This window comes from Solanum dulcamara, chromosome 12, assembly GCF_947179165.1.
Source record: "Solanum dulcamara chromosome 12, daSolDulc1.2, whole genome shotgun sequence".
In the NCBI taxonomy this organism is placed as follows: domain Eukaryota; kingdom Viridiplantae; phylum Streptophyta; class Magnoliopsida; order Solanales; family Solanaceae; genus Solanum; species Solanum dulcamara.
Window position 1 is genome coordinate 57,611,034 of NC_077248.1, and position 10,757 is coordinate 57,621,790.

The 10,757-nt window shown below is 32.3% G+C and overlaps 1 pseudogene; it reads right to left on the reverse strand.

The window, feature by feature from the left end:
* Positions 1–228: 228 nt before the first annotated feature.
* LOC129877116 (cytochrome P450 CYP72A219-like) lies at positions 229–10,208 on the reverse strand (annotated as a pseudogene).
* Positions 10,209–10,757: the final 549 nt, after the last annotated feature.

The window sequence follows — 10,757 nt, forward strand, 5'->3', positions numbered from 1 at the left end:
GGCATCATTTGGAGGCAGCCCGAAAGGGAAAACTTGGGTTTAGGATTCATGTGCGGTTTCGGCTTTGAGGTAAGTTATGACTTACCCTTATTAGACTTGGCTTTGTTGAAATTGATATATTCTGAGTGGTAACGAGTGATTAGGTTGGTTATTTAGGGTTGTTATCCTAATTAGTATTTGGAGTCGATAAATGATATAAATCTACTAACAAGTTCCAAATGACCATTTTTACAACTTGTACAAAATTAAATGAGCACCATATTGAGGTTGAAGCAATAGTGGATGAGGATCATGAGCATAAGATGGAGAGAGTTGAAAGGAATAGTCTTTAAGAATCATGGTTATTACCATTTTTGCTTCTAACATAAGAAAAGTTTTGGCCAATGCATATTCTTGGACCCCAACTAAATGGGAAAAACACAAGTTGTCCTTTTGTTGCTTTGGATACTCCATCACTAAATCTCTCAGGATTGAACTCCATTGAATCATCTCCCTATATTTTAGTATCATGATGCAACAAAATTGTTGCCAACAAAAGTTGCACCCCGGAGGGTAAACACAAATTCCCTAGCTTTGTGTCTTTGGTTACTACTCGATTAATAAAATATCCTGATGGATACAACCTTAATACCTCATTTAAGATCATAGGCAACTATTAAAAAGAAAAGATCACAAGTGATTAGTGTCTTTTTGTTTTTTTTTGAGTGTTATACAAACAAAGGAAAATAAGCAAATATATAATGTGCACAAATAGTTGAATACTCTTAATTAATATCGTGTGGACCAATGACCCATCTATGCGGTTTTTTGGGGAAATTATGTAGCTCAACCTAAAGCAAATAATATCACATTATGGTAAGAGTAACTTTAGGCTGAATATTACTCCCTCCGTCCCAATATATATGATACCATACGACTGGGCATATAGTTTAAGAAAGAAAGAAAGAGTATTGAAACTTATGATCTAAAACAAGTTTCAAACATTTGTGTAGTTATAAATCATCTCATTAAGAAGAAATTGAAAAATCTGAAGTCAAAATATTTTCAGATATAGAAAATCTACATTCTTTTGGGACAAACTAAGAGAAAGTGTCACATATATTGAGACATATGGAGAGTCCAATTGTTGGATCGGACTTATTTGCACAAATAGTTACTTTTGTAGGATTGTATTTAAAAGTTGGTCACTTTATCGAATTTAAATAATTACTACTTTTAGCTGATTCAACTTGTCATAGTCAAATTCGTTACTTTCAAACACTTGTAGAACTTCTTCTCTAGCTCTTTCTTGCCAAATAGGATATTTGCACAATAAAATCATTGTCCACACAAGTAAAGCTGAAGTAGTCTCTTGTCCAGCAAGATAAAATAATTTACACTCTTCAATCACCTCATCAATGCTCATACCAAATTTCTTATGTCCATGTTGTTGGATTTCTTGTAAATTGGATGCCAACAGTATACTCAATAAGTCATCATGTGTTTCTCCATCTTCAATCATACTCATTCTTTTCTTGATGATTCCCAATATCAATGTTCCCACTTCATTGAAGATTTGCTTCATCCTTCTATTTGTTTTTGTTGGTAGAAAACTATGGTTAATTCAAGAAATTAAGTAATATGAAGTCAATTCGAGGAAATGATCTTCTATATTCACTTACGATCTAAATAAAAGAAAATGTTCTGATGAAAATCTCATGCGTAATTTTTTGTTGATTGGCTTTTTTTTTGAAAAAAAAAATGACGAATAACTAAAACAACATTTATAATGGTCTACAAAATCAATTGAAAATTCATAACATATGGACAAGTGTTTTGTAAATGACCCTCCTTTTTTTCTCGTGCAACTTGTGGACCTTTTAATTTAGACCATTGTCTAAAAATACCTTTAAGCAATCAAAAAATATTTAAAACACGATTTAAAATTTTATAAGTAAAAAACATTCGACAACATTCTAATGTCTTGTCTGTAAGGTCGAGCAATATATGAGGAAGTATAATGTTGTCTGAAAGGATAATTTTCTAAAGATTATATTTGTATGGCTATTTAAAATAAAGAAAAAATACTAAATAGTAACCTAAAAGAAAACATTCACAAAATCAGGAGAAAACTTCAAATAAATGATTATTAGATTAATTTAGAAAACGAAGAATTTTGTAGTTTTACCTCCATCCCGGGATGTATAATTGTCACGACCCAAGCCTAGGGCCTAGACGTGACATGGCAAATGAGGAACCCGAAAGTACCTCAAACAAGCCTCTTAGCATGTTTTTTTTAGCCTTTCATAGGTAGTGATGATAAATAAACAAGAGGAAATCATAATAATAAATCTTCAATTTACATATGTCCAACAATACCTCTAACTATTAGATTTAACGGGGCTAAGACAAGTCCCTAGCTCACCCTCAATCATAATATAAGAAATGCCATAGTAAAATATCTTAACATATCATAAGCTAGAAAGATAAAGAAGTATTGTTCTCGGAACATGGGAACTCACCAAAAGTAGTCTTCAATGGAATATCAACTAGCCACGTGGAGGAGAACGAGGAAGATCACTGATCCCTATATGGTGATATCATGTAGGCAAAAGAGTATGCGTTAGTACTTTGAATGTACTAAGTATGTAAGGATGCATGAACATTAAAACATTTATATAATATGGAACATAATTTAATGTATGCATAATAAATCATATAGATATCCTTTAAAACATTTATTTTATGGGAAATTAATCATAACCGACATTTAAGACCATGCGAGCTATTACATGGAATCCAACATAACTGTTACGACCCAAGCCTAGGGCCTAGACGTGACACGGCGAATGAGACACCCGGAGGTACCTCATCCAAGCCTCTTAGCAATCATTAAGCATTTCATTGGTAACGGTAAATAATAATAAGCGGAAATAAAAACATTTTTCCATTTGTGTCCAAACATACCTCTACTAATAGACTTGGCGGGGGCTAAGACATATCCCTAGCTCACCCTCAATATAAGTGTCAAGAAATGCCTTAATAAATGTCTTACTATTCTACATAACACAAGCTTAGAATAAAAAGAATGTCGTTCCCGAAACATGGGAACTCACCACAAGAAATCTTCAACTAACTTGAGCTAGCCACGAGGAGGAGGTTGAAGAGTGACGTCAGTTCCTACATGGTGATATCATGTAGGCAAAAGTATGCGTTAGTACTTTGAATGTACTAAGTATGTGAGTATGCAATGCAATATATCATTATACAATAAGGTGAAATAATGGACCATATTAGAACCTTGTATTCATTCGAAATACCATTTGGAGTTATGAAGCTTAGTCAATAAAATATAGAAACCATCATGATTCATAAAAGAAACTTAAATATTTTAGAGGTAGTCATTAGTCGTTATAAGAAACCATATACTTGCAAAATACCATGAATAGTAAATAAGTAATCCATAAACCTTTTGAAAGAAATCATTAGTTTTGTGAGAGTACATACTTTACCTTGTGATAGACATAGTAGACCTCATATGATATATCTTAAACATTGGAAGAGGGACCTTGTACCTTTGTGAGAGCGAACATCAACCGACATAAACCATGTGAGCCATAACATGGAGTCCCAATATTAACCCTACACCAGAAGAAAGGGGAAGACTACTTGCCAAGGTATACTCTGTCATGCCTAAGTGGATCCACTAAGCTATTGTGTGAACCGGGTACTCACCTCTAGTTCTTAGACTTGGGTACTCACCTCTAGTTCTTAGATTTGGATACTCACCACTAAGCCTTTATATTTCGGGTACTCGCCTCTTAGAGATTGGGTATTCGCCTCTATCTCCTTTATACCTACGGTGGCACGTAGTTCTGGGACGTGGGTATTTGCCTCTTGTCCAGCTCGGTGCTAGGTAAGCTCTCAGTAGAATAACATTTAAGTATCATAATAACATAAGCATTTATATAACTTTAGACATCAAATCATCATCGGTGGAATAGCTCATTAAAATCTTTGGTTTATAATATCATTATGACTACCATGCTCTATTTACTGTTCTACTAATGAATCTTGGTTTATAAGAGAATTAGGTCTACAATCAGTGATGGCATTCCAGGTACCATGCTAATCGGACCTTCTATTTTGGAAAAATGTTCAAAAGCATTGACGGCCTATAGGGAGGTCAAACATGTCATATCATAACCTTAAACATTTCATTTGATTCAATGTGAGAATTGTCCTTTCACATTGAAACCTTACTTTGACTAAGAAGCCCTTTCATCAATCAAGCATTTCATAAAGACATTTTATTTCACAAGACTCCCTTAAACATAGGCATTTGCTTCGTAAACTTTCATTTCAACTTCATTTCAACATAAGAAAACTAGGTGGGTTCAATTCATATAACTTTCAAATACATTTAAAAAATACTTGTATGCATGAGAGTGATATGAATGCATCTAATCAAACATCTTAAAATAACCCACCATATGCACTGTAAAACTACTTTCAAAGCTTCATATAAGTACCTTGATAAACTATCCATTTCATGTAAATATGAATCAACATAAGTCAATATAGGTAATAAACTTCAAATATTCAAGAATCTATACATTTGGAATCGTACTATGAAAATCCCTAAAAACTCATCACTTGAAATTAAGAGTCAACATATCCATTTAAACATAATAAGCTTCAAGTATACCATAATATATGCATTTTGAATCATCATGTAAAATACCATAAGATTTCATCATTTAGAATTTATATACAAAGTTGAGAAAAACATTTGGGCTCCATTGGTGGAAGAATCCATGGATGAAAACCCACATACCTTAGGGAGGAACTTTAAGAATATTTGGAGAAGTCTTGGTCTTCAATGAGGAGCCTTGAATCCTTGAGTTTGATAGAAAAATTGGAAGGGATTATTTGAGAGAGAAGAGGATGAAGTTTAGGGTTCTTTAGAGAGGTGAAAGGCTGAAAAATAACTCCCAAACATGCCTTAGTTCGTGTATATACATTTAGGGAAAATGCCCAAGTTGCCCTTCATCAAAAAATCTGGAAAATAGGCAAAAACAACTTCTGGCGCTAAAGCTGGTGCGACGCGCCAGCACCCAAACTACTGAGGCTAGTTTGCCTGCGATTTCTGCAGAGATAGTCTGTGGTAAAATGGTCATAACGTTTGACTCCGAACTCCAAAAATTGAAATCTTGGCGGCGTTGGAAAGAAGACGCAAAGACCTTTAATTTGATAGGTCATTGTCCACCCAATTCGATATATTCCAGTAGATATGGTCGTTTGAAGTTGACCCTTATACAAACTCATTCGAAAAATTAGCCAAGACGAATTCTTTGGACTTGGCTTGATTTTAGGGATCCCTTATGACACTAAATCACATGTAATACCCTTCAATTACTTAGTAATTGATGTTAACTTATATATACTACTAGAATTCATCGAGTTCGATCCTATATGCCTATGAGAAATGGTTCGGGTCTTGGCGTAGAAATTTTTGGGGTGTTACAATAACCCCCTACGTTGGCCGAGGAGACTACTTGCCGGGTAGAACTCCGTCAACTTCATTCATTTCTTTATCTTTAACTTTAAGGGCTATTTATGGATCCATTAGCCTAAGCCTACAAGGGCTCCTATGTTGGCACATAGTTAATGAGACAAGGGGTTGCTACTAGGATTCCTTTACTGAATCCCACTTCAATGCCCCATTCGGTGCTAAGTCAATTCCACGGAATAGTTTAATACTTCAAAATATTCATAGAATATAACTTGAGAATTCAAACAACATATTCGGTAGAATAGCTCATTAAAACATTTAGTAATTCAAATATGCAAGAATTGTCCTTATTGCATAAAGAATCCATTATTCATATCATTTCATCATTCTTTCATTTCATAAGACTCTCTTTTGATCATAGATATTGCTTTCATAAACATTCATTTGGAGTCGAGGCTTTCAAGTCAAACTTCTTTGAAGATATAGTAAAACTAGGTGAGTTCAAATCATTTAAACTTGCAAACATGTATGTAAATAATATGCATAAATACTTTGAAATTCATTAATTAAATATCATGCTTTAAACAACCCACCATTAATTTCAAGAACCTTTAAATAGAGGAATTACTTGCAAACCATCAATTCATACATATGAAATTATGTTGCATCAAAATAGAACAATAATCATTAGTTTAACCATGATTCATACTATTAAGTAAATATAAGAATTTCCCATAAGAAAATATTACTTGAAATCAAGAGACTTAATTAAAAGAGTTTTTGGACTACATGGATGGAAGAACCCATGGATAAACACTCACATAACTTAGAGTAAAACATAAAGAAAATAAACATAATTTATCATATAATCAAAATAATTTAGACATGAGAGTGGAAGGAATACTCTCATTGAAGCCTTACATACCTGGAATCCAAAGCTTTAGTCGGTACCGAAAGACTTAATGAACACTCTTGAGTTCTAGCTTCTCTCCTTGCCGGAATATTTTGTGTACTACCTGGAGTATATGAATCACCGAAATAGTATTTCTTCACTACTAAGAACTAAAACTATATTTGAGAATGTGTAAAGAAGTGTATAGAAAGAAGATTTGCTTGAGAAAGCTTGATGAATAAAATGAGGAAATAAGGTGGGTATTTATAGGTGGGAAAGAGGGACCTAACAATAAATAAAATAATTATAAAGAAAAATCTGAAAATTTAATGGAATATATTGATGTCATGGATGATGTTAAATGGAGGACAATTTATGTCATGAGTGATGTCAAATGTATCTAGATCTTTCCATGGTAGGTGAAATGAGTTATCTTTGATAGAATACTCTTTTTCGGAGCTGCATTTGAATAGGATAAATTCCTTATTAAGATTTGGTGTCTTCATAAGAATTGTAGATATAGAAGTCTAGTTTTATGTCGTTCAATAATCAACCAATTTGGATAATTCTAAAGTAAGATATGATTTTTCTTCTATAAACACTTCTTTCCGTCACAGCATTCTGTCTTACAACAATTAATTTATTCGACCTACTTAACCTCCGAAAATTAAATTATGGTCTTCACAAAAGTTGTAGGTAATGATCTGATGGTTACTCAGAAATTTGAATCATCTAATTTGGACAATCCTATAAAAAGGTATGCCCAAAATATAGAGGTTGTATCATTTTTAGGCGAGAATTGAAACATCATATACAACGTTTTTAGGGGATGTTACAATAAAGAGCGTGCTACTTGTAAAATTAGTACCATTTGTTCCTTTTGAAGTTCAAATATCTTTTTCCCTTCTTCATAGCTACTGCCAAATGCAGTTCTAGAAATTGCATCACTTGTCAAAGTTTGAAGATATGGCCATACATCTATCTCTGACCCTTCTTTCGAGACAACTTTCTTCCATTTGTTCAACATCTCTGAAGAAGTCCATTGGAACGCAGGAAGCATATGCTGCACATTATGCATCAGGCAAATTCAAAATCTAAAGTCAATGGATTAAAAATATAAAAATAAGTATGATGTTTTTATATGCATATATTTGAATTATTGTTATGTATGTACACAGAGATAGAGGCGTACAAATTTTGAAGTTTATGAATTCCTATAATGATCTCAAGTGATAACATAAAATAGTAATCGAGTTCACAGTCAACTATTTATAAATATTTTGTAGATTTCTACGTAAAAGTACAAGGTATGAACAAATTAAAAGTGGTTGTGTTCGTGTGAACCTGTTGGACAGAGAACAGAGGAAAAACTCAAAAAACAAAGAAACAAGGTAAGCTACAGAGAAAGAAGAATAAAACTGCGAACTGCGTGCTCTTTTCTTTTGTTTTAAACTTTTCTACTACAATAACAAAACACCTATAACCCATTAAGACTCTATTTCAGTGACACTAATTAAACTTGAGTAAATATAGGAACCTACTTAATAGAATTACAAAAGACTAGTTCTATCAAATTATCCATGTCCTAGTTACTTGTTCCTACTCTGTTTTGAATCATTATTCAACAGAACCCATACCTTAAGGACAAGATTCACCCTTTTAACATAGATGGATCCAGAACTTGAACTTAATAATTTTTTTGGATTTTAGGATGGCAACATGGCAACCTTAAGTGCTAGTAATTGTATTCTAAATTTAATTTATTTATATATTTACTAAATTCCTTAACACATATACATAATTTGAACCAAAATTATCGAGGTTTATCAAACTCATAACACGAAAGCTACCTCCACCGTTGTATCTACACATAGTGTAAGCAGAAATGAATATTAAATTCAACCTACAGAACTCACCCTATATTTGTTCCACCTCTAATTAGTAATGTTGATAGATTAAATGAGCTTTAGTTTATATAACAAAACATTCAACCTTAACTGCCCACACTTATAGTCTAGTGATATCGATGAAAATATCTCATATAATAAGTGGGTCCGACTCTCATTATCATATTTCCCCTTCCCCTCCTCTTATCCCTAATATAATCATTTTTTTATTATTTTTTCGTAAGAAAAAGTAAGAATCAAACATTAAGCAAGTCAACAATAAACTACAAAAAAAATTTTTTAGCACAAATTGAAATGACATAAAACCTTCAATTTGTCAAGGTGAAAAGCAGGATTGATAAGTCTTCTATGTTTGGCACATTTATCAGCTTCATAGCCAGCAAGCCCATTTGCTGCTAAATTAGTTAGTGGATTGCCAGGAGGCTTCTGATAAATGTAATTCTTTGTTAGCACTTCCCTTATAAGTTCAGGATCCACTATAACTATTGCTGGTCTTGGCCCATACCAAGCTAAACAATTCGTTCCTGCAAAAGTGCAACCACTTTTATTATTGGGAAAATGATACGAATTAGCAAACATATATTAGTTAATTAATATACATAACTATAGTTTAAGTTAATTTTTACTCGCGGCAAATCTTTTCCAGTAATTAATATACATAGCTATAGTTTTCCAGAATTTGTATAATTAAGCTTCCAATTGTATAAATTCAGAATTTCCCAATAGAATAAATTCAGATTTTATATATGCTTACCCTATCATGTATATAATTATAATATTGATACATTTGATTTGTATAAGTTCTAAAAAATTTCTAAAATATATAAATACAAAATTTATATATACTTACCCGATCTGTATATTGCCGGCAAATTATACAAACGGATTATATTCACAGCGAATTATGCAAACGGTATGCGAATTATACAAATAGTTGTTATAACTATAGTTACGAAATGTAATTACCTAAAGTATAGCTATTTCGATCTATTAAGATTTTATAGTAGCTATTTGTGAAATTTTCACTTTATTATTTGAGTTCAAATTTTATCATTAACTCCAACACAATGTCTTGGAATATCACATGTAAAAGTTTTTCTATCCAAACTTTCTCTATAATAAGAAGCGGCTAAAGATTGAATGATTTTGAATTGATGACTGAGTTTCAATTAACGGTCTGAAAAGCCGTTTATAATTTTGTCCATCTTACAACGTTAGTATTTTAAGCTAAATCCTTATAATTCTTAGATCTTAGGTACTTATAACTACAATGAAATTTAACTGAATTCATTGTTTATATTCATTTCATATACTTGTAGTGGAAGAAAATTCTTTTTAAATAAAGAGGAGTATATTTATAATAATCTATATTATTCAGAATTCAAGGTAAGGCTGCGTACGATAAACTCTTATGGTTGAGCCCTTCCTCGGACCCTGCGCATAGTGGGAGCTTTAGTGCACCGGGCTGCCGTATATCATTCTGAATTCACTAACTTTAAATCCTACCTGTACAACCTAATAGTAAGGTTGGGATTTTGAATACATACCATAATTATTGATGGTTTTGTGGAAGAAGGGCATGACTCTTGGCCAAATCATGTCATGTGAGAAATCAATAGGCTTTGACAAAGCTTCTTTTCCCATCTTCATCATTTCTTTCACATCCCCAAACAAAAACTTGTAAGAATTCCCCTTGAAACCTTGTTGTCTTAGGCATTTCTCCAACTTTTTTGGTTTGAACCAAACCCAATTCAAGATTCTCCATGCCCATCCCAATACTAAGATAATTGCACATGAAAATGATACAAGATTTAAGGTGTAAAAATAATTATATGGTATCTCCATTATTGTAGGCTTTATTTGATAGCTAGATCTTTGTTCTTAGTACAATTAAGAAAGAAATTGCTTGACACAAACAAAATGAAGCAATACATCTCATATGGGCATAAACTTATCTGTATAGGTCTTGTATACCAAACCAATGGATACATGTCATAAGTATGAGTATACAATAACAGTAATTAATAATGATTAATAAATGTATGTATTCATTCTATTAAATTATTTAACTATAATAAGTTTTATCAGTCAAGATATAAACACTCGATGTACGAATAAGTATTCATGTATCTTCATTTTTTAAATTAAAATTCAAAGTCAAATGGAAACAGAGTCATCCTTATACGAGTAAAAAAAATTTAAGGTTGTTTGGAAATTCCAATACTTGGTTGCTAAGTTTTGGGGAAAACAAACATGAAAGTCAAAGTGGTTAGCTAGCATATGGAATGATATTTTCCCCCCTTATTCTATAGTGAAAGAAAGACTATAAATATTAAATTATTTCCTCTTGAATTCCTTGCGTGGAAAAAGGACTCAAATATTAAATATAGAGACACCTATATATAAATGATTTTCCGAGATTAAAGGATATCGATGACCTTCTCGATTTAAAATCAGGCTGGGT